At 45.6% G+C, this 26916-nt stretch overlaps 2 long non-coding RNA genes across 2 annotated transcripts; one reads left to right on the top strand and one right to left on the bottom strand.

Annotated features, from left to right (window-relative positions):
• The first annotated feature begins 14373 nt into the window (after positions 1-14373).
• LOC310634039 lies at positions 14374-15035 on the top strand. Its single transcript, XR_014491139.1, has 2 exons — positions 14374-14464; positions 14643-15035. It is a non-coding gene; the product is annotated as an uncharacterized lncRNA (long non-coding RNA).
• A 4053-nt stretch (positions 15036-19088) lies between these two features.
• LOC310633785 lies at positions 19089-19750 on the bottom strand. Its single transcript, XR_014491089.1, has 2 exons — positions 19660-19750; positions 19089-19481 (listed from the first exon to the last, which is right to left on the bottom strand). It is a non-coding gene; the product is annotated as an uncharacterized lncRNA (long non-coding RNA).
• Between the last annotated feature and the right edge of the window lie 7166 nt (positions 19751-26916).

Here is a 26916-nt window from a genome sequence, read left to right as displayed (position 1 = left end):
TTTCTTCCTTCCTTCCTTCCTTCCTTCCTTCCTTTCTTTCTTTCTTTCTTTCTTTCTTTCTTTCTTTCTTTCTTTCTTTCTTTCTTTCTTTTTCCTTCCTTCCTTCCTTCCTTCCTTCCTTCCTTCCTTCCTTCCTTCCTTCCTTCCTTTCTTTCTTTCTTTCTTTCTTTCTTTCTTTCTTTCTTTCTTTCTTTCTTCCAATTATATGATGATGTTTTCACATTTTTTTTCCTATACTGCTTTTTCTTTGTGCTGTTTTATTCTTTTCTGTTTAATTCTTTTCTATCTGTCCAATGCATTTGTTATTGGGGAGTTTAAAAATACAGTAAATAAACTGATGAAGATTATTTATCTGCATGAAGACATTCTTCAACCACTGACAACTCAAAATTATATATAATGTTCACATAAAACCAGTGGTAGTATAAAATAAAATTACAAGATAAAAACTGAATACAAAATGTTCAGCATATTCAAAGTATAAAATGTCATTTAAAATCTTAAAAGCTGAACAAAACATGATTTTTATGTTTAAACATAATCTGAAAGGTATATTGATATTCCTAGAGAGGAAAAGAAAAGATCCATAGACACTTGCTTATATTTCAAATTAATAAGGAAAATGCTACTATTTAGAATTCTGCATCAAATTCTTTTTTGCTAATGAGCATTTCCATAAAATTAACAAAGAGAAATGGGCACTGTTTTTTTCTAATTTTCCCCCCAGTGGTAATTGTTTTAATTCTATAAAAATGAGTTGTTTTAAATTAAAACAAATAAACAATGGAAAATATTATTGGGGTCCAAGAAACCTCACAATGTGTATTACATATTATGAATCAGTTATGAAATGGCCAGCTATATAAATGTTTTTAATATATAAACCTCTGCTTTTGCAGAACATAGAATCAAGATCTCGTGAAATGTTAATACCACTTTACAATGCCTTGGTAAGGCCACACTTGGAATACTGCATCCAGTTTGGGTCACCACAATGTAAAAAAGATCTTGAGACTGTAGTAAGAGTACACAGAAGACCAGCAAAGATGGTCAGGGAACTGGAGGCTAAAACATAAAGAACGGTTGCTGGAATTGGATATGTCTATTTTAATGAACTTAAGGGACGTGGTGGCTCAGTGGGTTAGGATGCTGAGCTTGTTGATCAGATGGTCGGCAGTTTGGCAGGTCGAATCCCGAGTGACGCGTAACAGAGTGAGCACCTGTTACTCATCCCAGCTTCTGCCAACCTAGCAGTTCGAAAGCACGTAAAAATGCAAGTAGAAAAAATAGGGACCACTACAGTGGGAAGGTAACAGCGTTCTGTGTGCCTTTGGCATCTAGTCATGCCGACCACATGACCACAGAGACATCCTTGGACAAGCGCTGGCTCTTCGGCTTTGAAACAGAGATGAGCACCGGCCCCTAGAGTCGAAAACGACTAGCACACATATGCGGGGGAACCTTTACCTTTTATTTTAATGAAGAGAAGGGCGAGGGGTGACATGATAGCAGTGTTCCAATATCTCAGGGGTTGTCACAAAGAAGAGGGAGTCAAGCTATTCTCCAAAGCATCCGAAGGCAGGACAAGAAGCAACGGATGGAAACTAACCAAAGAGAGAAGCAACCTAGAACTATGGAGAAATTTTCTGACAGTTAGAACAATTAATCAGTGGAACAACCTGCCTCCAGACACTGTGAATGCTCCAACACTGGAAATTTTTAAGAAGAGACTAGACAGCCATTTGTCTGAAATGGTATAGGCTTTCCTGCCTGAATGGGGGGTTGGACTAGATCACCTCCAAGGTCCCTTCCAACATTATTATTATTGTTATTGTTATTGTTATTGTTATTGTTATTGTTATTGTTATTGTTATTGTTATTGTTATTTTCTTGGATTTATGTTGATTGAACAGTTTATACAACAAAGAAATGCAGAAAAAGACAATTTGAAGCGGCTGAACAATGATAAACCAGCATTAATTATGTATACTGTATGTTGTTGCTATAGAAGAGATTTTCACCTTTCTTAGAGTCTGTAGGTTTCTGGCTTCATCCCAGCTACAATTCGTCACGATCGCAAAAATGAGTTTTTTAAATAAGCAGAAAAGTAAATGATAATCTTTTTGTATATATTAAAATACTATAGATTTTGTTGCATAAGTAATGGGCTTGTTTATTTATATTCACAATACGTTTACAGGCATAAAAGAATTCCAGAAAAATAGTTCTTAAATCGTTTATATTACTGCAAAAGAGAAAAGCTTGCTCCTATCAAGGCATGCAGAATCAGGAGCATAAAGTAGACATGCAAATCCTAATAAATCCAAAAATTCTACCACGTATAGATGTTGGAATTAAATCTTTGCATTTTCCACTTCCCAAGCATATTGGAGTGACAAAAATATTCCTTAAAAAAGATTTTCGGAAGAACAGTGATTTTTAGAACTGCCAATAAAAGCCAAATATGTGACAGTTTTTTAAAAAAAATGCAAAGTACATTTCATGCAGAATAATATTGCTACAATAATAAATAATTATTCTGGCAGTACTTATAGCATTGTCAACTCTATTTTGTACTAAGCATTTGGCAGTGTGCTATGCATTACAAATTGTACTGTATTAAAATGATGGATTTCCGTCAGCATTTATAGACTAAGATATGCATTTTATACATTTTTGGATGAAAATGTATATGCAGAAACACTTTGCATTAAAACAATGTTCTTCACTAAGAACCTTCCAGATGTGCTAGGACTGCAGATGCCAACATCTTCATGTCACATACTCTGGGAATTCTGGTAACTGCAATCAACACAATTACCAACTGTCAATTTGGGGAAGTTTGCATTAACATCATCTTTTATCAAGCTATCAACCCCTATTAATTTCTTTTGTGTCTCTCAAATCTGTTAACCTTCCTGTAATCTCAGGCCAAACCTGATCATGCTGGAGTGCAACAAACAGATTGATACCATTAGATTTGACCCTAGAACCGGGGGGAGGTGGGGGACTGGAACTATGGCCTTTTTCTGACTTGTGGGCTTCAACTCCCAGAATTCTATGCTGGCTCACGAATTCTGGGAGTTGAAGTCCACAAATCATAAAGAGGATATGGTTCACCACCTTTACCTTAGACAAGGTGGTGTTTCAATTTTAAAGAATATTTTCAGCAGCCTTCTAACTGTGTACTATCTCTCCAGTGGGCAAGGGGTTTTATACCCCCCCCGACCCCCACAACGCCACAGTATAGCCTTGTAGCAGCACAGCTTCTAAGCTGCATAGGCTTCTGTGAGCAATTCAAAGTGTTGGTCACTACCTAGAAAATCCTTCATCATCCAGGAGACTTGCAGGACTGCTTATCTGTGCTGATTTTCTGCCTGTCCCATAAGATCTGGGAGCGTAATGTTGTTTCAAGTCCCTTTTCTGAAACAATGCCATCTGGCAAGACCCAACAGCCCTGGTTTCTCTGTCATGGCAGCTGCCCTATGGAACAGCTTATCATTCAGCATTCAGATGGCCCAATCCTGTTGGCTCTTCCTGAGGGTATTAGGACAGGGCACTGGGTGAAGCCATCTTGCATTGGTTTGGGAATATGAACATGACTGTGGTTAGCCTCAGTTGTACTATTTATGATGGGGGTTTTACTCTTGTTATGTTCTTTTTGCTCTCTCTTTTAATTCCATGGCAGCTGTCCATAATGACATTTGCAAGACAAGCAGCCCTATAAATCGTGTAACTAAATTAAATTTTGCTTCTTTTTTGACTTACTGTGAAATGTGAACCTACCATTGTGACTTAGCATTATGTGTGAATTGGATAGCTAAGGTTTATTAAATAAACCATAATTAAAATAATCTTGTTTAATATCCTCTGGGAATTTGGCTTTAACCACTCTTACTTATATGCTTGCTGATTTCAAATAGATTTCCTGTAAGTGCAGTATGATTTCAAACTCTGTGAGGTTCCTTAGGTGTGCGTGTGTGCGTGCACGCACCCAGAGGTCAGCCTATTGACTTCAATAGGATTTATTCCCAGGTAAATGGATGTTGGACTGCAGCCTTAATTTCTAGATCCAATTATCTGTTTGTGAATTTGAATACATTGAAATCTCAATTTAATGGACCTCCATTTAACAGCCTCAAATGCAACAGACCAAATCTATGTTTCAGCAACCTCTGAAATAAAAGACAAGCTAATTGTTCCCACAATCTGGTCAGAAATACTGTACATAATTGTCCACATGAAATAAAAACATCAATTACATATTTATGTAAATGGCATCAGTGGTATCAGACATAAATGGAGATTAACAGATTTTCTTTCCCCATAATTTTTAAAGTTATAGATTTTATTTAGATGGAAATATGACCCCAAAGAAGATTTCAGACAAAAATGTCAGGTTATCTGTTTATAGCAGAAGTGAAATATAATCATTTCAAGCCTTTCTGAGAAAAGAAAGGAAAAATAACATACCAGATTGAATCATTCTGCAATATAACTAATACAAGATCATACCAAGGGAAAAAAATTACTACCAAGAAATCTATTAAAAGAATGTTATAGTTGCAGCCTGAATGAAATACTAATTCATTTGAATCACTAAATGTAAAATACTCAGCATCTAGCCAAAAAGAAATTATGGAAATTAATTTTGCAATGGGTTAATTTGCTGAGGGGTAGTAGTTGGACTATACAGATAAGATATTTAGATATGACAAGGTATTGCTTGTACAAGATGTTCTAATTAACTGATTTTTTTCTAATTAAATGAGGTGCCACTTAGTAAATATTAAAGAAATATTAAATGTTGTCAGAAGAAATTCAGGGCTTTTTAAAATGCATTTTATAAGAAGGTGAGTTTATGGTACAACATACCTGTCAGTTTCTCTCCCTTCCAAATTACTAGAAGGCTATCACAACTTTGCAGAGATAGGCATAATCTCATTCATTTTATGAATACAAAAACATCCCACTTTCTTTCTGTGTCTCAAAGCAGACAGCAAAGTTTAAAGACCAAGTGAAAAATGAAAAATAATAATCCATCCATAAAATGAAATTATCAGAATTGCTAAAACCATTTAAACATCATTTAAATGAAAGGGGGGGGAATGTAGACATGAGTGTAATGTACTAGCCTTATATGCTGTAAGTGTTTGCTTAAGTTATGCTGCTTTGCTAATTGCTTAGTTCAAGTGTATGTTGTAAGGGTTGCTGGGCCGGCCTAGACTGGTTGTTTCCAGCCGGCTAAGTAGATCTTTGGGCAGGAAACCACTGCTTTAAACCTATTGGTCGCCGCCTATCGGCCAACCATATAAATAGCTGCGCAGTAGCTCCTATTTTGCTTCTGTTATGTTCTGACCTTCAATAAAGCCTGTTGCTGTTTGAACCTCCCGTCTCGCTCAATGCCTGCAAGAACCGGCTACACAACAACGAGAATCCAAAGTTTGTTTTGAAAGAAATATTTTTAGTTGCTATCAGAATGCACAAATGGAGAAAGAGAATTTTCTATGAACCAAAAGGCACAAATTTCTTTTCAAGCTGTATTCTGACATTGAATTTGGCAGGATAGATCAGAAAGGACAGCTTCCATTTCTGGTAGAGTCATACAGTATTTCCAGAAAGAACAAAACTTTTTGTTTTTTATAATGCTCACAGTAATATCTGACTGATGCTTTGTAAATTGGATATGTTTTAAGCATACGCTTCCAACATTTTGAACACATAGTTCAAAATGTGATTTAATGGAAGAAAGATATATGTACTTAACACCCTAATGAATATAGAGGATTTTTAAACTCTGGACACACCTGCTTCTGCTGAAATGCATGGCATCTGAGGTTGTGAGCAAGGACAAAGAAATGACCATCTGCCATAAACTGTGACAGCTCATTCACCACAGACTGTGTAAAGCTGCAGTCATCAAATAATCATCATGACTATAACCAGAGACAACCTATCAGAAACCCAGAATTGGCTAAAGATCTCAAACAAATGTAAACAGTTAATGGCAGCAGACATGTTCCACATATATAATCCATGGAATGTTTCTGAAACTTCCATTAAGCATTATTTACATTTCAAAGAAATGGAAGGCAGAACACCCAGCTTCTCTTAATGAATCCAATCCACAGAAGATCCATTTTTAGTAAAGAGCTGCCTTTAGATCAGGGTTGTCCAACTTTGGCAACTACAAGACTTGTGGACTTCAGCTCCCAGAATTCCGCAGCCAACCATGGGGAATTCTGGGAGTTGAAGTTCACAAGTCTTTAATTTGCCAAGTTTGGGCACCCCTGCTTTAGAGAGTTTCATTCTTCTTCCAAATGAAAATTTGTCTAATCAGGTCTAATGCCAGATCATCTTTAATCCCCTACCTGTTACCTGAAAGAAACAAGACTTAGCATCTCAGTACAGATAGACAGTCATAAGATCATCCTATTAAACTAAAGTCCAGAAGTGCAAAATATCACAGGTTCTTTCTTGCATGAAGAAACACAAACTTTTCCTTGACTTTTTTTTATAGCTGTTCATCAGCTTTGTTGGATAACCTCAAAAGATTATTTTTCTTTATATCTGTGATCAACTATTTGTAACACTCTCATCTCCTGATTTAGTATTTATAGGCCTCAGCTTGAGTCATCATAGCCTGAAACATGCCAGTACTTTTGTACATGGTGTGCTAGCCAACTATAGGTAAATGATATTCACTCATAATTTGGATCTCTTTGATACACCTACTAGCTTCCACCATATGTTTCTAAATTACTTTGTTGAATAACAGACTCCACTCAAATTGGTACGAATTTGAGCATTTGTCCCAAGAGCTTAATCATTGTCAGGCAGCCTTCTCTTAGGAAGGCTTCTGTTGTACTACATCAGATATCCCATTAAGTAAAGGTAAAGGTAAAGGTTTCCCCACACATGCGTGCTAATCGTTTCCAACTCTAGGGGCCGGTGCTCATCTCCGTTTCAAATCCGAAGAGCCAGCGCTTGTCCTAGGACGTCTCCGTGGTCATGTGGCTGGCATGACTAGACGCCAAAGACGCACGGAACGCTGTTACCTTCCCACCGTAATGGTCCCTATTTTTATACTTGCATTTTTAGGTGCTTTCGAACTGCTAGGTTGGCAGAAGTTGGGACAAGTAACAGGCACTCACTCTGTTACACGGCACTCGGGATTCGACCCGCCAAATTGCCGACCATCTGATCGACAAGCTCAGCATCCTAACCCACTGAGCCACCCCATCCCTTATCCATTAAGTAAAGACAGCCTCTATTTCCCCCCCATTCATTTAGCCCTACATTTAACAGAAATTTTGCTGGGGTCCTGTTTCAAGCGCCTTGCCAGGAAGCTCTAGTCTATGGAATACTGTTTTACCAAGTTACCATTTGGTTTGTTGATACTAATATGGTATAGATAGAAAGCTACCAAAAACCATTACTGATCCTGAACTGAACATGGAAAGTTAATAGTTATCACAGACAGAACTGTAGAGTATTGCCACAAAATCACTCACGGAGATAATCTTGATTAGGGTGGCCCACATATTGACAGAGAAAAAGACATTGGCTTTCAGTCCACAAACAAATACAGAATTTCCATTGCCTCTTCCTATTTTGGGAGGTGTGAGTTTGTAGCTGTCTAATCTCAGAAACTAAACATGTTTAGTCCTTGGATAAGGGGCAATTCTAAGACCCATACTTAGACTCGGCAATAATAAGTAAATAAACACAAGGCAGCAGTGGCAGACCACTCCTGTAGTACCATTAACAAAACAACATGACCATAATCACCAAGAATCAAGCTTAGCTAAAGGGCACATTTACCTTATAGCATGTGCACACATTTATTTATTTGTTTATAACACCTTTGTATACAGTCATAGGTTTCTTGCAGTTACATTCACAGGGAGGTTTCCAAGAAGGTTGGAATTAATGTTTTGCCTTGTGGTTAGAACCTATGCACACAAGACATGCTGGTCCCACTGCTTCGCTTCTGCAATTCACAGTATGTTTATTCTTGCAGCGGAAAACAAATGTACTCAATTAAAGAGAAAGAAGGAAAGAACTGTTATCGTGTTTTAATGTCTACTCCTGTAGCAATGCTGATTCCTCGTCTAGCTCTGAAGACCCCAAGATTGGCCCTCTGAAGAAAGGGAATGGGCACAGACAACATTGTTGGAAGAATTTTTTATTATTATTACAGGGAATTCTTGACTTACAACCCTCTGTTTTGTGACAGTTCAAAGTTACAACGGCAGAGAAAAAAGTGACTTATGACTGTTTTCCAAACCATGGTCATAACTGTAACCATGATCATCTGATCAAAATTTGGATGCTTGGCCACTGGCATGGATTTATGCAAGTTGCAGTGTCCTAATGATCACCTTTTACAATCTTATGATAAGCAAAGTCAATACGGAAGCCATATTTACTTAACAACCATGTTACTAACTTAACAGATGCAGTGATTCACTGAAACAACTGTGGCAAGAAAGATTATAAAATGGGGCAAAACTCACTTAACAACTGTTTTCCTTAGCAATAGAAATTTTGGGCTCAGTTGTGTCATTCTATTAATTCAGTGTATAGGGCAGGGGTAGGCAACCTCGGCTCTTTTATGACTCGTGGACTTCAACTCCCAGAATTCCTGAGCCAGCCATGCTGAGGGGAAAGGGAGAGTTTCCAAGGTGAGCCATGCCACCTCAGGAATTCTGGGAGTTGAAGTCCATGAATCATAAAAGAGCCAAGGTTGCCTAACCCTGAGGTAGGGTAACGATTTGTAAGGGGTGAGTAAATGTTATGCCAATAGAATTTCCTGTTGGGTGGATAGCATTTTAGCTTGCCTTTGAGGAAAGGATTCACTGCTGAAACAGCCTTGACTATCTCAACAAGCTCAAGAGAATATAGCTGGCTCAGGAATTCTGGGAGTTGAAGTCCACGAGTCATAAATGAGCCAAGGTTGCTTACCCTGACATTCAACTCGAGGCAGCATGGACAACCAAATGCCACACATAGCAACCAAAAAATAAAATATATTAAAATATATAGCACCTAGAGGCAATTCAAACAACCAGAACAATGAGCCTTGGTGGAGCAGTGGGCTAATGCCTCCTTAAGTAACACTAGCTGCCTGCAATTAGTGCAGGTTCGCATCCCACCAAACTCAAGGTTGACTTAGCCTTCCATCCTTCTGAGGTAGGTAAAATGAGGACCCAGATTGTTGGGGGCAATAAGCTGACTTTGTAATAATGCCGCTTGGGGGGGGGGCGAAAGCCCTAATAAGCAGGCATATACATAGAATGAAGGCTATTGCTAAGCACATTTAATTTGTGCTTAGATTGTAAGCCGCCCTGAGTCTTCGGAGAAGGGCGGGATATAAATGGGATTAAAATAAATAAATAAATAAATAAATTAGAATGGGCTCATAAAACTTCCTGATCCTTGTGTTCTTGTGAAGACTTAGGTTTTCATAGTCTTCCAAAAAGGAGGCAGAGCCACGTAGAACTCAGGGAAATTCTGTTTTCTGTTTAAAATGAATAACAAATAATGCTACAAAAAGGGATGTCAGAGCATTTTGTTTCACACTTTAAAGCAAAGTTGCCATCCCTAGCTCAAGAATTGCTTAAGCACATTTACAAATAGGCACAGTTGCACACAGGGAAAAAAATGCACTATTTCTAAATTGCAAAGCAATATCGATATTTGATAGAACAGACATGTCAAACACAAGGCCCGCGGGCCACAAACGGCCCGCCATATGATTGAATCCGGCCCGCACAACTCTCCCAGAAATTACAAAGGTCCGGCCCCCACCACCTTGGCGCCGGCCCGGCTGAGCACCTGCTCAGTAGGAGGCAAGTGCACGTGGGCTGGTGGAGCCCAGCAACATTTGCAGCTCGTTAGCCCCTCGACAGCTCATTGGCCAGAGCCCAGGCAGCCTCCTCCCAGTTCCAAAAAAAAAGTGGGACTAAAAAAATTCAATCGATCAATTCAAACTGCTCACAAAAAAAAAAACAACTCTCAAAGTTCGAATTGATTGAATGAACTTCTTTGGTTTGTGGGACTGCCAAACTTCTTTGCTTCTTTGGACTGCACGTGGAGTCAACGGAGGAAGAAACAGGAGGAGTGGAAAGGTGAGTGGGACCTTTTTCTACTTGCTGTCCGGGTGGGGGTGGACAGTCTCTGGTGAGGGGATGAGGCGCCCAGGAAGAAAGGCGGACTTGAGGAGGCCAGAGAAAGAGCTCTGTTACTTCTGCCGGCACGCTTTGGCGTTTCATCTCCTCGTTCGGGCGCTGCGGAGGGCGAGGAGAGGCGAGGCGCCCGGCCCGATCCTGCAGCGCCCCAGCCCAGACACGCCTGCGGGAGGGGAGCCGAGCTCAGCGGTTAATTTCCCCGTTTGGGCGCTGCGGAGGGCGAGGTGAGGCGCCTGGCCCGATCCTGCAGCGCCCCAGCCCAGACACGCCTGCGGGAGGGGAGCCGAGCTGAGCTGTTAATTTCCCCGTTCGGGCGCTGCGGAGGGCGAGGCGAGGCGCCGGGCCCGATCCTGCAGCGCCCCAGCCCAGACACGCCTGCGGGAGGGGAGCCGAGCTCAGCTGTTTCTTTCCCCGTTCGGGCGCTGCGGAGGGCGAGGCGAAGCGAGGCGCCCGGCCCGATCCTGCAGCGCCCCAGCCCAGACATGCCTGCGGGAGGGGAGCCGAGCTCAGCTGTTTCTTTCCCCGTTCGGGCGCTGCGGAGGGCGAGGCGAGGCGCCCGGCCCGATCCTGCAGCGCCCCAGCCCAGACACGCCTGCGGGAGGGGAGCCGAGCTGAGCTGTTAATTTCCCCGTTCGGGCGCTGCGGAGGGCGAGGTGAGGCACCGGGCCCAATCCTGCAGCGCCCCAGCCCAGACACGCCTGCGGGAGGGGAGCCGAGCTCAGCGGTTAATTTCCCCGTTCGGGCGCTGCGGAGGGCGAGGTGAGGCGAGGCGCCCGGCCCGATCCTGCAGCGCCCCAGCCCAGACACGCCTGCGGGAGGGGAGCCGAGCTCAGCGGTTAATTTCCCCGTTCGGGCGCTGCGGAGGGCGAGGTGAGGCGCCGGGCCCGATCCTGCAGCGCCCCAGCCCAGACACGCCTGCGGGAGGGGAGCCGAGCTCAGCTGTTTCTTTCCCCGTTTGGGCGCTGCGGAGGGCGAGGTGAGGCGAGGCGCCCGGCCCGATCCTGCAGCGTCCCAGCCCAGACACGCCTGCGGGAGGGGAGCCGAGCTCAGCGGTTAATTTCCCCGTTCGGGCGCTGCGGAGGGCGAGGTGAGGCGCCCGGCCCGATCCTGCAGCGCCCCAGCCCAGACACGCCTGCGGGAGGGGAGCCGAGCTGAGCTGTTAATTTCCCCGTTCGGGCGCTGCGGAGGGCGAGGTGAGGCACCGGGCCCAATCCTGCAGCGCCCCAGCCCAGACACGCCTGCGGGAGGGGAGCCGAGCTCAGCGGTTAATTTCCCCGTTCGGGCGCTGCGGAGGGCGAGGTGAGGCGAGGCGCCCGGCCCGATCCTGCAGCGCCCCAGCCCAGACACGCCTGCGGGAGGGGAGCCGAGCTCAGCGGTTAATTTCCCCGTTCGGGCGCTGCGGAGGGCGAGGTGAGGCGCCGGGCCCGATCCTGCAGCGCCCCAGCCCAGACACGCCTGCGGGAGGGGAGCCGAGCTCAGCTGTTTCTTTCCCCGTTTGGGCGCTGCGGAGGGCGAGGTGAGGCGAGGCGCCCGGCCCGATCCTGCAGCGTCCCAGCCCAGACACGCCTGCGGGAGGGGAGCCGAGCTCAGCGGTTAATTTCCCCGTTCGGGCGCTGCGGAGGGCGAGGTGAGGCGCCCGGCCCGATCCTGCAGCGCCCCAGCCCAGACACGCCTGCGGGAGGGGAGCCGAGCTGAGCTGTTAATTTCCCCGTTCGGGCGCTGCGGAGGGCGAGGTGAGGCACCGGGCCCGATCCTGCAGCACCCCAGCCCAGACACGCCTGCGGGAGGGGAGCCGAGCTCAGCTGTTTCTTTCCCCGTTTGGGCGCTGCGGAGGGCGAGGTGAGGCGAGGCGCCCGGCCCGATCCTGCAGCGTCCCAGCCCAGACACGCCTGCGGGAGGGGAGCCGAGCTCAGCGGTTAATTTCCCCGTTCGGGCGCTGCGGAGGGCGAGGCGAGGCGCCCGGCCCGATCCTGCAGCGCCCCAGCCCAGACACGCCTGCGGGAGGGGAGCTGAGCTGTTAATTTCTCCATTCGGGCGCTGCGGAGGGCGAGGCGAGGCGCCCGGCCCGATCCTGCAGCGCCCCAGCCCAGACGCGCGCGCCCCTAGGAGCGGAGCCACTTCTGCGGAGCCACAAGAGTGAAGCAGCAGCCGCCCTCCTGCAATCTTGGGCAGTGCCCAGACTGGCTCCATCCCTCTTTCCTGGAGTTGCTTCTCCCCCTCCCCTGCATGTTCCCAGCCTGAATCACATGTCACTGGCCTCCTTTTCCGCGGACCATCCCTGCCAGTGCCCCCATGAGCCCCATCCCCTTGCCCCCTGGGTCCCCAAACCTCATTATGCTCAGTCTCTTGGTGGAAAATAAGTTGAAATCAATGGAGGGGTGCTTTGGGTTTCCCCCAAAGGACAGACTGACAGACCTTGAGAGAACTAACCAGCATTGCTTGCAAAAGCTAAATTTTGGATAGATATTTCAGGGATTTTGAACTCTATTTCTGGGCTTCATGGACATAGGAGAGTTGTTGGGGAAAAATGGAGCAAGTGGTTCCTTGTTTCCTATTTGGGAAAGCTGGATGTGTCTTGATTCCCACCCCTTGCAAATATCAGAATCTGATCAGAAATGGAGGCTGAGTAGTCCTTGTGGCTGCTAGACCAGCTTCTGAGTGATGGTGGATTGCTGATTTTTTCCTCCATCCATACAGGATCTCTTGCATAAAACATATAATTTCAATTGTATCAAAGAGGGCTGCTTTCTTGCTTTCTCTCCACAGATGCTGTTATGTTGCTAAACCTACTCCAAACATCTGGACTTGCAGCATCTTAGGATACCTACCTAGTGTGCTCACAACTGCTTGCCTCACACAGTACCTGAGACTTTGAGCTTTCTGTCCAGTCTCATCCATAAATTTATCTGCAGGGAAGAAGACCTGCGTGCCAATATTTAAATCTCCCAAAATGGCCAAACGGAAAGTGGACTTTGAAAAAAGATGCTTTCAAAAGAGGTGGGAGCCAGAGTACCTGTTTGTTGACATTGAAGATAAGGCTGTGTGCCTTGTTTGTGGAGCTACTGTGGCTGTATTTAAAGAGTATAACTTGAGACGGCACTATGAGACGAAGCATCAGGACAAGTACAAAAACTTGAACATGGAGCAGAAAGCACAGAAGGTGGAAGAGTTGAAAAAGAGCCTGATGTCACGGCAGCATATGTTCAGAAAAGCAAAATCACAAAGTGAAGCTGCTGTGAAAGCTAGTTTTATAGTAGCAGAAGAGATAGCCAAATCAGCCCGGCCATTTACAGAGGGGGAGTTTTTGAAGCACTGCATGATTAAAGTGTGCGAAGTCATGTGTCCAGACCAAAAGCAAGCTTTTTCAAACATAAGCCTAAGCAGAAATACTGTTGTTGATCGGATATGTGAGCTTGCCACTGATTTGCAAGGACAATTGGTTGAAAAGGGAAAAGAATTTATTGCTTATTCCCTTGCTGTGGATGAGAGCACTGACGTCTCTGACACAGCACAGCTGACAATCTTCATCCGTGGAGTGGACTCAGGTTTATGCATTATGGAGGAGCTTCTGGATATAACATCACTGCATGGCACTACCACAGGGAAGGACATATTTGAAGCAGTATCCAAAAGTATACATGACATGAAACTACCCTGGGACAAACTTATAGGACTCACAACAGATGGAGCACCTTCAATGTGCGGGGAAAAGAGTGGACTAGTAGGAAGGATGCGAGACAAAATGAAGAGTGAGAATTGCACAGGTGAGCTGACAGCATATCACTGCATTATACATCAAGAAACACTATGTGGCAAAGCCCTGAAAATGGACCATGTAATGCACACTGTAACAAAGACAGTTAACTTTATAAGAGCCAAAGGTTTAAATCACCGTCAATTTAAGACTTTTCTTGAAGAAATAAATTCTGAACTTGGTGATCTCCCTTATCACACAGAGGTGCGATGGCTAAGTCGAGGGAAAGTGCTCAACAGATTTTTTGAATTACGCATGGAAATTTGTCAGTTTCTTGAAAGCAAAGGAAAAGACTGCACAGAATTGAAGGATGAAAAGTGGCTGTGTGAATTAGCATTTCTATGTGACATTACTAATTATCTCAGTGCACTAAACCTACAGCTTCAGGGACGGGACCGTGTGATCAGACATGTATGATGCTGTGAAAGCTTTTCAAGTAAAGCTGCGACTGTGGGAGACTCACATGCAGCAAGGAAACTTGAGTCACTTTCCCAGTTGCCAAACAATAAAAAACCAGGTCTCCACCACTGCCTTCTCAAATGCTGAGTTTGCTAATAAACTGAGCACACTTCAAATGGAGTTTACACGTCGCTTTGCTGATTTTGAAAAACAGAAATTCAGTTTTGGACTGCTCAGCAATCCATTTTCAGTTGAAGTGGAGAGTGCTCCTGTAAATATCCAGATGGAGTTGATAGAACTCCAATGTAACAGCACACTGAAGGGAAAGTACGATTCTGTAGGACCCGCACAGTTCACCAGGTTCATCCCTGAAACAATGCCCCAACTCCGCCTACAAGCTGCTCGAATGCTCTCCATGTTTGGGAGTACATACCTCTGTGAGCAACTTTTCTCTGTCATGAGGGTGAACAAAAGCGCACACAGAAGTCAGCTCACGGATGCACACCTCCACTCTATCCTGAGAGTATCCACCACTCAAAACCTATCCCCAAACGTGGATGAACTTGTAGCCAGGAAAAGATGCCAAACATCCAGTTCGGACAAAATGGCATGAGAACTAAAAAGCTTGTTTTTTTCTTTGTTTTAAATGTGTTTTTGCAGATTTATTTGAAATAAATAATTTATTTGTTCATATTTGAAATTTTATTCCTTTTTGCCCCACTCTTAGGCATAATACACTTCTGAACTAATATGATACAATGGTCCTACATGCAACTGGCCCTTTGAAGGCAACCATGATGCTTGATGTGGTGAAAGTTTCCAGGAAGCAGTTTCCTCCAACTTCTTCTGCCTTGAAAGATCTCTGGAGAGGAGCATGCAGGACTGGGAAGTGCTGCTCCCCTGCCTCCTCTTGCTCTCCAGAGATCTGTCAAGGCAGAAGAAGGAAACCCCCCCCCCACACACACACACAAACACACACACACACACACACACTTCAAGCTTGGAGACTAGGAGGCTATCTATATCTGAGCTAACAAACTACCAATCATGCCTGGGCTTGGGAAGAAGGCCCTTTCCATCCTCTGTGGATAAAAGCCCCTAAACGTGGAATATAGTGCGTGTGTATGTGCACATGCTTGGCTGCAGAAGTTTGGGGAGGTGAAGAGCTTGTGGGGCAATGACATGTCCCCACATCAAATTAGCCGGTGCAACTTGTTCTCTCCTGATCCAGGTATCTCGAGTCAGCTGCGCTGAGTGAGCAGCATTGAGATGGCCACGCCCACTTGGCCACGCCCACTTGGCCACACCCACTTGGTCACGCCCACTTGGTCACACCCACCCGGCCCCCCGAGGGCAGCCATAATGCTGATGTGGCCCTCGATGAAATTGAGTTTGACACCCCTGTGATAGAAGGTACTGCAACAAGGAACATGCAAAAGAGAAAAGGAGTCAATATGTACTGTATAGTTTGACTTTGACATTCCTTACCCTAATCTGGAAATTCAGTGTAAATTTATATTATGTTGAGAGATTAGGAACAAGGATTAAAACCATGAAAATATTATAGAAAACTAAAAATAAAAACCTGCTTTAATCATTGGGGTTTCCCCACCCCCACCCCATGATTTGTAATCAGCAAAATGAACCAAAAAAGAGAAGACAGGAAGAAATGTCACACACATTATTCACATCTGTTGGGATGTGCATTAGTGGAGAGAAAAGAGAAATTAAAATGTAATTCTCTTTAAGTTAATTTATTTCCTTTACTAAATGTCTCCTCCAGCTGTCCGTAAGAGTTTACGAAATAGCTGCATTGAAATTATTATCGTGGAAGAAAATCTCACAGCTTTTAAAAAGAGGTAGCAACTTTTCAATGGTGAAATTGAAGTGTATACGTAAGTAAGAAAGGGGGGGAAAAGTAACGCCAGAGCCAGAAACAATATTTCCATAATGAAAATCTGTAACTCACATTCCTGGTGTTCACAACAATGTGGAGAAAACTTAGCAACAACAGGTAATGTCCTGCCAGACTTGATGGGTGGTAAATCTTTGGTTGAGTTATGATCTAATATAAGAGTCTAGAGAGGAGAGAATATTGAATAAAAGTCAGTGGAAATGGAGTAACCATCACAGCTCCGATCATGAGCAACGTGCGTTCTTCAGAGCAGACAAAAAAATCAGTAGGCTACCCTACTGTCATAGTTTATGGTATGAGTGATTTACAAATAATACTTTTGTCCCAGCAACTGCTAAAAATGCTTTTCTGACTTCAGTCCTGGACACAGTGATTGTGGCTAATAGACAGGAGTCAGGCTGCTGCCTTAGCATTAGAGAAGTCACATTGTGACTTAAATTCTTATTTAAGTCTTCTTAATTGTAACTGTTTTTACATTTATCTTTGTACAATTTTGTAAGCCACCCAGAATTGATGGGCAGCATACAATGGATGGATGATCTGCTCCCCTTCTTCTTCTCCTCCTCCTCCTTTTTTACTGCTTTGAGTGTCGAGGGAGATACATAGTTCTGGCTCTTCTGGTGGATGGATGGATGGATGGATGGATGGATGGATGGATGGATGGATGGATGGATGGATAGGTAGACAGACAGACAGACAGAGATAGGTAGATAGGTATGTAGGTATGGAGAGAGAGAGAGAGAGAGAGAGAGAGAGAGACAGACAGACAGACAGACAGACAGACAGACAGACAGACAGACAGATAGATAGATAGATAATCTTTCAAATGATATCATTCCCAATATTTTTAAAATCATAAATGTGTGACTTACACTAGCTTCATTTGTGAGATTACGAAGAGTTTATTTTGACTGTCTCTATAATCTTGTTAATTTTTTTTAATTGTAAAATGAAAAATGGAATGAGGAATTCTGGATCTCTACCCAATCCAAAACCTTTACTTAGTGACAAGAGTTTAATAGCAAACATATGGACACTAAGAAATACTTTACAAATCACTTTCAGTAAAAAGGAAGGCTACAGTATTTCCCTACCCTTTCCTATTGAAATTTAGCAGATTCAAAACAAATCATTTCAGCTACCATATTGTTTTGTGATAATGGAATTAATCTGGGAAAATAATATCAATACAACATAGCTAAACTGTTTTAGGGAAGAGATTTCAATACTTAATGGCTACTGTAAGTATATTTGCCTTACGTAAATAGAAAGGGATACAATGAGGAACAAATTATTTTCTGAATACCAGTTTCCAATGGAAACTCCAAATGACGTACAGTACATATGCATGCATATACACAAATGTACAGACTTCCATATATCACCTGGTCTGATCCTCCATTAGATTTTTCCCCTTATTTTTATGTAACCATGTTCTAAGTAAGTAATATAAAACAGATAAATAATATAAAACAGAACAGTTCTGATGAGGTTTGAAGAAAGGGATAAGAATTAAGCGATTCTTTCTAATCTACAAGAATTTAAGCCAGGCTTCAAGAAGAGGTACCAAAGTCAGACCTATCTTACATTTAATTGATTACTTATTTATTTATTATTACTAGATCAAGTGGAGGTTTGATCAAATTCAGTATAAGGATTTATTTAATTATTACAGTGATGGGCAACCTTTCAGCAGTTAATAATCGCAGTTAATCTTTGGGGAAGCAGGACTGAGAGGTATAAAAGATCTGGAGTCTGGGTTTTAAGCAGTTTCTTAAGCAGGTTTAATTATCCTATGAGTCTTTTAAGGTTTACTCTAATTTTAAGGAGAATCCCGCTAAAAGATACAGGGTGAAAACTATGCAGTTTGCTTTCTTCACCCGTGCCTTTGTGCCCAATATTTTCTTAATTTTGCCTGTCATATGAAATCCACATATTTAATTTCCCTTCAGCTTGACATTTTTACAATAGGCATCTCTGAGATATAACCCTCTATATATTTCTAGATGATGAAGATCAAATATTTCTTTTATCTCACTCGATACGATTTATGTGATTCAGACAAAAGCAAAGCATTTTTTAAAAAAATTAAATTCCACATAAGGTCTAAGACAGGGGTGTCAAACTCAATTTCATCGAGGGCCACATCAGCATTATGGCTGCCCTCGGGGGGCCGGGTGGGTGTGACCAAGTGGGCGTGACCAAGTGGGTGTGGCCAAGTGGGCGTGGCCAAGTGGGCGTGGCCATCTCAATGCTGCTCACTCAGCGCAGCTGACTCGAGATACCTGGATCAGGAGAGAACAAGTTGCACCGGCTAATTTGATGTGGGGACATGTCATTGCCCCACAAGCTCTTCACCTCCCCAAACTTCTGCAGCCAAGCATGTGCACATACACACGCACTATATTCCACGTTTAGGGGCTTTTATCCACAGAGGATGGAAAGGGCCTTCTTCCCAAGCCCAGGCATGATTGGTAGTTTGTTAGCTCAGATATAGATAGCCTCCTAGTCTCCAAGCTTGAAGTGTGTGTGTGTGTGTGTGTGTTTGTGTGTGTGTGTGGGGGGGGGGTTTCCTTCTTCTGCCTTGACAGATCTCTGGAGAGCAAGAGGAGGCAGGGGAGCAGCACTTCCCAGTCCTGCATGCTCCTCTCCAGAGATCTTTCAAGGCAGAAGAAGTTGGAGGAAACTGCTTCCTGGAAACTTTCACCACATCAAGCATCATGGTTGCCTTCAAAGGGCCAGTTGCATGTAGGACCATTGTATCATATTAGTTCAGAAGTGTATTATGCCTAAGAGTGGGGCAAAAAGGAATAAAATTTCAAATATGAACAAATAAATTATTTATTTCAAATAAATCTGCAAAAACACATTTAAAACAAAGAAAAAAACAAGCTTTTTAGTTCTCATGCCATTTTGTCCGAACTGGATGTTTGGCATCTTTTCCTGGCTACAAGTTCATCCACGTTTGGGGATAGGTTTTGAGTGGTGGATACTCTCAGGATAGAGTGGAGGTGTGCATCCGTGAGCTGACTTCTGTGTGCGCTTTTGTTCACCCTCATGACAGAGAAAAGTTGCTCACAGAGGTATGTACTCCCAAACATGGAGAGCATTCGAGCAGCTTGTAGGCGGAGTTGGGGCATTGTTTCAGGGATGAACCTGGTGAACTGTGCGGGTCCTACAGAATCGTACTTTCCCTTCAGTGTGCTGTTACATTGGAGTTCTATCAACTCCATCTGGATATTTACAGGAGCACTCTCCACTTCAACTGAAAATGGATTGCTGAGCAGTCCAAAACTGAATTTCTGTTTTTCAAAATCAGCAAAGCGACGTGTAAACTCCATTTGAAGTGTGCTCAGTTTATTAGCAAACTCAGCATTTGAGAAGGCAGTGGTGGAGACCTGGTTTTTTATTGTTTGGCAACTGGGAAAGTGACTCAAGTTTCCTTGCTGCATGTGAGTCTCCCACAGTCGCAGCTTTACTTGAAAAGCTTTCACAGCATCATACATGTCTGATCACACGGTCCCGTCCCTGAAGCTGTAGGTTTAGTGCACTGAGATAATTAGTAATGTCACATAGAAATGCTAATTCACACAGCCACTTTTCATCCTTCAATTCTGTGCAGTCTTTTCCTTTGCTTTCAAGAAACTGACAAATTTCCATGCGTAATTCAAAAAATCTGTTGAGCACTTTCCCTCGACTTAGCCATCGCACCTCTGTGTGATAAGGGAGATCACCAAGTTCAGAATTTATTTCTTCAAGAAAAGTCTTAAATTGACGGTGATTTAAACCTTTGGCTCTTATAAAGTTAACTGTCTTTGTTACAGTGTGCATTACATGGTCCATTTTCAGGGCTTTGCCACATAGTGTTTCTTGATGTATAATGCAGTGATATGCTGTCAGCTCACCTGTGCAATTCTCACTCTTCATTTTGTCTCGCATCCTTCCTACTAGTCCACTCTTTTCCCCGCACATTGAAGGTGCTCCATCTGTTGTGAGTCCTATAAGTTTGTCCCAGGGTAGTTTCATGTCATGTATACTTTTGGATACTGCTTCAAATATGTCCTTCCCTGTGGTAGTGCCATGCAGTGATGTTATATCCAGAAGCTCCTCCATAATGCATAAACCTGAGTCCACTCCACGGATGAAGATTGTCAGCTGTGCTGTGTCAGAGACGTCAGTGCTCTCATCCACAGCAAGGGAATAAGCAATAAATTCTTTTCCCTTTTCAACCAATTGTCCTTGCAAATCAGTGGCAAGCTCACATATCCGATCAACAACAGTATTTCTGCTTAGGCTTATGTTTGAAAAAGCTTGCTTTTGGTCTGGACACATGACTTCGCACACTTTAATCATGCAGTGCTTCAAAAACTCCCCCTCTGTAAATGGCCGGGCTGATTTGGCTATCTCTTCTGCTACTATAAAACTAGCTTTCACAGCAGCTTCACTTTGTGATTTTGCTTTTCTGAACATATGCTGCCGTGACATCAGGCTCTTTTTCAACTCTTCCACCTTCTGTGCTTTCTGCTCCATGTTCAAGTTTTTGTACTTGTCCTGATGCTTCGTCTCATAGTGCCGTCTCAAGTTATACTCTTTAAATACAGCCACAGTAGCTCCACAAACAAGGCACACAGCCTTATCTTCAATGTCAACAAACAGGTACTCTGGCTCCCACCTCTTTTGAAAGCATCTTTTTTCAAAGTCCACTTTCCGTTTGGCCATTTTGGGAGATTTAAATATTGGCACGCAGGTCTTCTTCCCTGCAGATAAATTTATGGATGAGACTGGACAGAAAGCTCAAAGTCTCAGGTACTGTGTGAGGCAAGCAGTTGTGAGCACACTAGGTAGGTATCCTAAGATGCTGCAAGTCCAGATGTTTGGAGTAGGTTTAGCAACATAACAGCATCTGTGGAGAGAAAGCAAGAAAGCAGCCCTCTTTGATACAATTGAAATTATATGTTTTATGCAAGAGATCCTGTATGGATGGAGGAAAAAATCAGCAATCCACCATCACTCAGAAGCTGGTCTAGCAGCCACAAGGACTACTCAGCCTCCATTTCTGATCAGATTCTGATATTTGCAAGGGGTGGGAATCAAGACACATCCAGCTTTCCCAAATAGGAAACAAGGAACCACTTGCTCCATTTTTCCCCAACAACTCTCCTATGTCCATGAAGCCCAGAAATAGAGTTCAAAATCCCTGAAATATCTATCCAAAATTTAGCTTTTGCAAGCAATGCTGGTTAGTTCTCTCAAGGTCTGTCAGTCTGTCCTTTGGGGGAAACCCAAAGCACCCCTCCATTGATTTCAACTTATTTTCCACCAAGAGACTGAGCATAATGAGGTTTGGGGACCCAGGGGGCAAGGGGATGGGGCTCATGGGGGCACTGGCAGGGATGGTCCGCGGAAAAGGAGGCCAGTGACATGTGATTCAGGCTGGGAACATGCAGGGGAGGGGGAGAAGCAACTCCAGGAAAGAGGGATGGAGCCAGTCTGGGCACTGCCCAAGATTGCAGGAGGGCGGCTGCTGCTTCACTCTTGTGGCTCCGCAGAAGTGGCTCCGCTCCTAGGGGCGCGCGCGTCTGGGCTGGGGCGCTGCAGGATCGGGCCGGGCGCCTCGCCTCGCCCTCCGCAGCGCCCGAATGGAGAAATTAACAGCTCAGCTCCCCTCCCGCAGGCGTGTCTGGGCTGGGGCGCTGCAGGATCGGGCCGGGCGCCTCGCCTCGCCCTCCGCAGCGCCCGAACGGGGAAATTAACCGCTGAGCTCGGCTCCCCTCCCGCAGGCGTGTCTGGGCTGGGACGCTGCAGGATCGGGCCGGGCGCCTCGCCTCACCTCGCCCTCCGCAGCGCCCAAACGGGGAAAGAAACAGCTGAGCTCGGCTCCCCTCCCGCAGGCGTGTCTGGGCTGGGGTGCTGCAGGATCGGGCCCGGTGCCTCACCTCGCCCTCCGCAGCGCCCGAACGGGGAAATTAACAGCTCAGCTCGGCTCCCCTCCCGCAGGCGTGTCTGGGCTGGGGCGCTGCAGGATCGGGCCGGGCGCCTCACCTCGCCCTCCGCAGCGCCCGAACGGGGAAATTAACCGCTGAGCTCGGCTCCCCTCCCGCAGGCGTGTCTGGGCTGGGACGCTGCAGGATCGGGCCGGGCGCCTCGCCTCACCTCGCCCTCCGCAGCGCCCAAACGGGGAAAGAAACAGCTGAGCTCGGCTCCCCTCCCGCAGGCGTGTCTGGGCTGGGGCGCTGCAGGATCGGGCCCGGCGCCTCACCTCGCCCTCCGCAGCGCCCGAACGGGGAAATTAACCGCTGAGCTCGGCTCCCCTCCCGCAGGCGTGTCTGGGCTGGGGCGCTGCAGGATCGGGCCGGGCGCCTCGCCTCACCTCGCCCTCCGCAGCGCCCGAACGGGGAAATTAACCGCTGAGCTCGGCTCCCCTCCCGCAGGCGTGTCTGGGCTGGGGCGCTGCAGGATTGGGCCCGGTGCCTCACCTCGCCCTCCGCAGCGCCCGAACGGGGAAATTAACAGCTCAGCTCGGCTCCCCTCCCGCAGGCGTGTCTGGGCTGGGGCGCTGCAGGATCGGGCCGGGCGCCTCACCTCGCCCTCCGCAGCGCCCGAACGGGGAAATTAACCGCTGAGCTCGGCTCCCCTCCCGCAGGCGTGTCTGGGCTGGGACGCTGCAGGATCGGGCCGGGCGCCTCGCCTCACCTCGCCCTCCGCAGCGCCCAAACGGGGAAAGAAACAGCTGAGCTCGGCTCCCCTCCCGCAGGCGTGTCTGGGCTGGGGCGCTGCAGGATCGGGCCCGGCGCCTCACCTCGCCCTCCGCAGCGCCCGAACGGGGAAATTAACCGCTGAGCTCGGCTCCCCTCCCGCAGGCGTGTCTGGGCTGGGGCGCTGCAGGATCGGGCCGGGCGCCTCGCCTCACCTCGCCCTCCGCAGCGCCCGAACGGGGAAATTAACCGCTGAGCTCGGCTCCCCTCCCGCAGGCGTGTCTGGGCTGGGGCGCTGCAGGATTGGGCCCGGTGCCTCACCTCGCCCTCCGCAGCGCCCGAACGGGGAAATTAACAGCTCAGCTCGGCTCCCCTCCCGCAGGCGTGTCTGGGCTGGGGCGCTGCAGGATCGGGCCGGGCGCCTCGCCTCGCCCTCCGCAGCGCCCGAACGGGGAAAGAAACAGCTGAGCTCGGCTCCCCTCCCGCAGGCATGTCTGGGCTGGGGCGCTGCAGGATCGGGCCGGGCGCCTCGCTTCGCCTCGCCCTCCGCAGCGCCCGAACGGGGAAAGAAACAGCTGAGCTCGGCTCCCCTCCCGCAGGCGTGTCTGGGCTGGGGCGCTGCAGGATCGGGCCCGGCGCCTCGCCTCGCCCTCCGCAGCGCCCGAACGGGGAAATTAACAGCTCAGCTCGGCTCCCCTCCCGCAGGCGTGTCTGGGCTGGGGCGCTGCAGGATCGGGCCAGGCGCCTCACCTCGCCCTCCGCAGCGCCCAAACGGGGAAATTAACCGCTGAGCTCGGCTCCCCTCCCGCAGGCGTGTCTGGGCTGGGGCGCTGCAGGATCGGGCCGGGCGCCTCGCCTCTCCTCGCCCTCCGCAGCGCCCGAACGAGGAGATGAAACGCCAAAGCGTGCCGGCAGAAGTAACAGAGCTCTTTCTCTGGCCTCCTCAAGTCCGCCTTTCTTCCTGGGCGCCTCATCCCCTCACCAGAGACTGTCCACCCCCACCCGGACAGCAAGTAGAAAAAGGTCCCACTCACCTTTCCACTCCTCCTGTTTCTTCCTCCGTTGACTCCACGTGCAGTCCAAAGAAGCAAAGAAGTTTGGCAGTCCCACAAACCAAAGAAGTTCATTCAATCAATTCGAACTTTGAGAGTTGTTTTTTTTTTTGTGAGCAGTTTGAATTGATCGATTGAATTTTTTTAGTCCCACTTTTTTTTTGGAACTGGGAGGAGGCTGCCTGGGCTCTGGCCAATGAGCTGTCGAGGGGCTAACGAGCTGCAAATGTTGCTGGGCTCCACCAGCCCACGTGCACTTGCCTCCTACTGAGCAGGTGCTCAGCCGGGCCGGCGCCAAGGTGGTGGGGGCCGGACCTTTGTAATTTCTGGGAGAGTTGTGCGGGCCGGATTCAATCATATGGCGGGCCGTTTGTGGCCCGCGGGCCTTGTGTTTGACATGTCTGGTCTAAGACATATGTAGTAGCAACAAAGCAACCACTGGTAAGCATGACTTTACTAAGATATGGGCCTCTCTGCATATTCTGTAAACTGTAGCTCTGCTTGTCACAGATAGCATTCCCCTTTCTTATATTCCAGAACCCTCCAAATCTTTCTCTTCCCCACCACGTGGCCCCAAGGTCCAGTGCTGTCCATATCAGAGGACCAGCAAAGTATATTCTCCTCCATATCACTCATTATACTTGATAATCTCTGTTTTCTTTTCAACTAATGCCAATGTTGGCGGACTCACAGTTCTGGCCCCAGAAACTATCTGTTTAATCAAAGCAGGAGCATTGCCAAGGTGACTGAAGCATAAACAGTTAGGACCACCTGTAAGGGCAGGAATGTTTTTCATTTACCAGATGATTTTTCTGACAAGACCACCTGCAAAGCAAGAACCAATTGGTGCCAGATGTTAGGGTTTACTTCTGATCAGACCAGGGCAATAGTAACCTTTTATAACTTCATACCATTGTTAAACAGTCGTCAAATGGGACAAGCTTTTTGCTCGCTATATTGTCATATCTTAGGTGGGATCCAATTGTGTCAAACAAACAAAGGCCTCACAGCTCAGGATGAAGTGTCATTTGCATAGCAAATTATGGTTTTTATTTAGTAATAAAACCTTTTTTATTTGTTGCTTTGGCTGAGATCTTGCACCATCTTAAATGATTTCTTCATTCATCAAAGTTGAGTGGATAAGCAACAATTGACTGGATTTGTACAACAGGCTAAACTGAAACCAAACAAACCGCCTTCGAGTTTAGGGCAATATAAGAAGCCTTCCTTACCCTCTGGGAACAACGTGAGACTACGAATTCTTGAAATTTGGGACTAAAAAAGAAGTCTTATAGTTGACTTACACTAATGCTGAAACAAAAGTTTCAGAGAAATTTGGATCAATATTTGAGGAGGAAATAACTTTCAGAGAAGTAACAACAGACTGAAGACAGCCCTGCAGAGAGTGAAGCTTGCAGGCATAGCAGAAAGAGGAGCTGGTGAATGGATTGGCTCTTTGGAATTCCTTTCTGGAGCAAAGACAGGACCAGGATTGCCTACAGAGATTCCACACAAGAAAATCATAAGACACCAGTCTCTGGAACTATTATTGCTCTGGAAGCCAGGGGATAGTCATCTCACCTAATCTGCACTTTGGAGCTTTCAAGTGGACACTGGGTTTGCATACTTCCCTTCTTAATCACCTTAGAAAATTTCTTTGTTAATAGTTTTTTGATGTTAAGAATGTGTAAGGACCCGCCTCAAAACCTTTTCCCAAGAAAGCAGAGCTCTTGGAACGATTTCATCCCAAAAGGATCTTTTATTAGGAGAAGTTGACAACAGGCATAGAAGGCAGGATCTGAGGGTTTCCCACACAAAACAATAGGTTAAAAGAGCAAGAAGCAAACCCCACCCCAATAGTTCATCCGGTCAGTTCAAATGAGCCAATCCCCAGGTGATGAATCCACTGTGGGAATGGGGCTGACAAGGCACCATTCCCAAGGCTGTGAAGCAGTTGTTAGGTCTTCGCACCTAGTCTTCCACAGCAAGAGATAAGCCAGGTGGCTGGAGGCACATTCCTTTTTCACCCCCAGGTTGGCATCAAGGGGGAAACAGTTCAAAGAGCAAGCAGGTAGAGGAAGCAGAGAGGATACATTGTAGCGGTTGAAGCGAAGTGGAAAAAATACATTGTCATTCCCATAGTTCCCCTCTCCCCCCCAGGAGTATGGCAGAACCCGCAGGAAAAAAAAGGAGAAAAGACCTAATAGAGGAGCGAGCCCCCCTCCCAATATGTGGGTTCTGATAGAACATTCAGAAGGACAAGTTTCATTGCATCAAGTGAGTTCCTTTCTATCCTTGAAGAAAAGTTTAAAAAGCAAAAAAGCTTAATTTTAAACAAAAGGGTAACTAGAATGTTGATTCTGAAAAGTTATAAATATATTAAGGGGCCAGATGGTCTTGAATGCATATTTCTTGTGGGTTGTTTATAATTTATATACATATACATATACATACACATACACATACACATACACATACACATACATACATACATACACATACATACATACATACATACATACATATATATATATACAAAACACACTCCTACCCAATCAGAACACAGCCAAGCCTCCACCCACAGAACACACCCCCTCTGGCAGTTTAAAAAAGAGGAAAAAACAGCCACTATCACACACTTCTCCCAGAAGAACGAAGCTGAAGTCACCAGCCTGAGGATGATGGATGAGATTTCATCGAAATGTTGCCCTGATACCTCAAACCATGATCTACATACATACATACACACACACACACACACACACACACACACACACACACACATATATATATATATATACATATATATATATATATATATATATATATATATATATATATATATATATATATATATATATATGGATCTTTGGTTATTCGGGTTTTTCCCCGCGTAGAACTAAAGGTG

The sequence above is a fragment of the Vipera ursinii genome, assembly GCF_947247035.1.
Source record: "Vipera ursinii genome assembly, chromosome: 2".
Lineage (NCBI taxonomy): Eukaryota > Metazoa > Chordata > Lepidosauria > Squamata > Viperidae > Vipera > Vipera ursinii.
The sequence above is the reverse complement of the archived record's forward strand: the minus strand, read 5'-3'. Positions and strand labels throughout refer to the sequence as shown.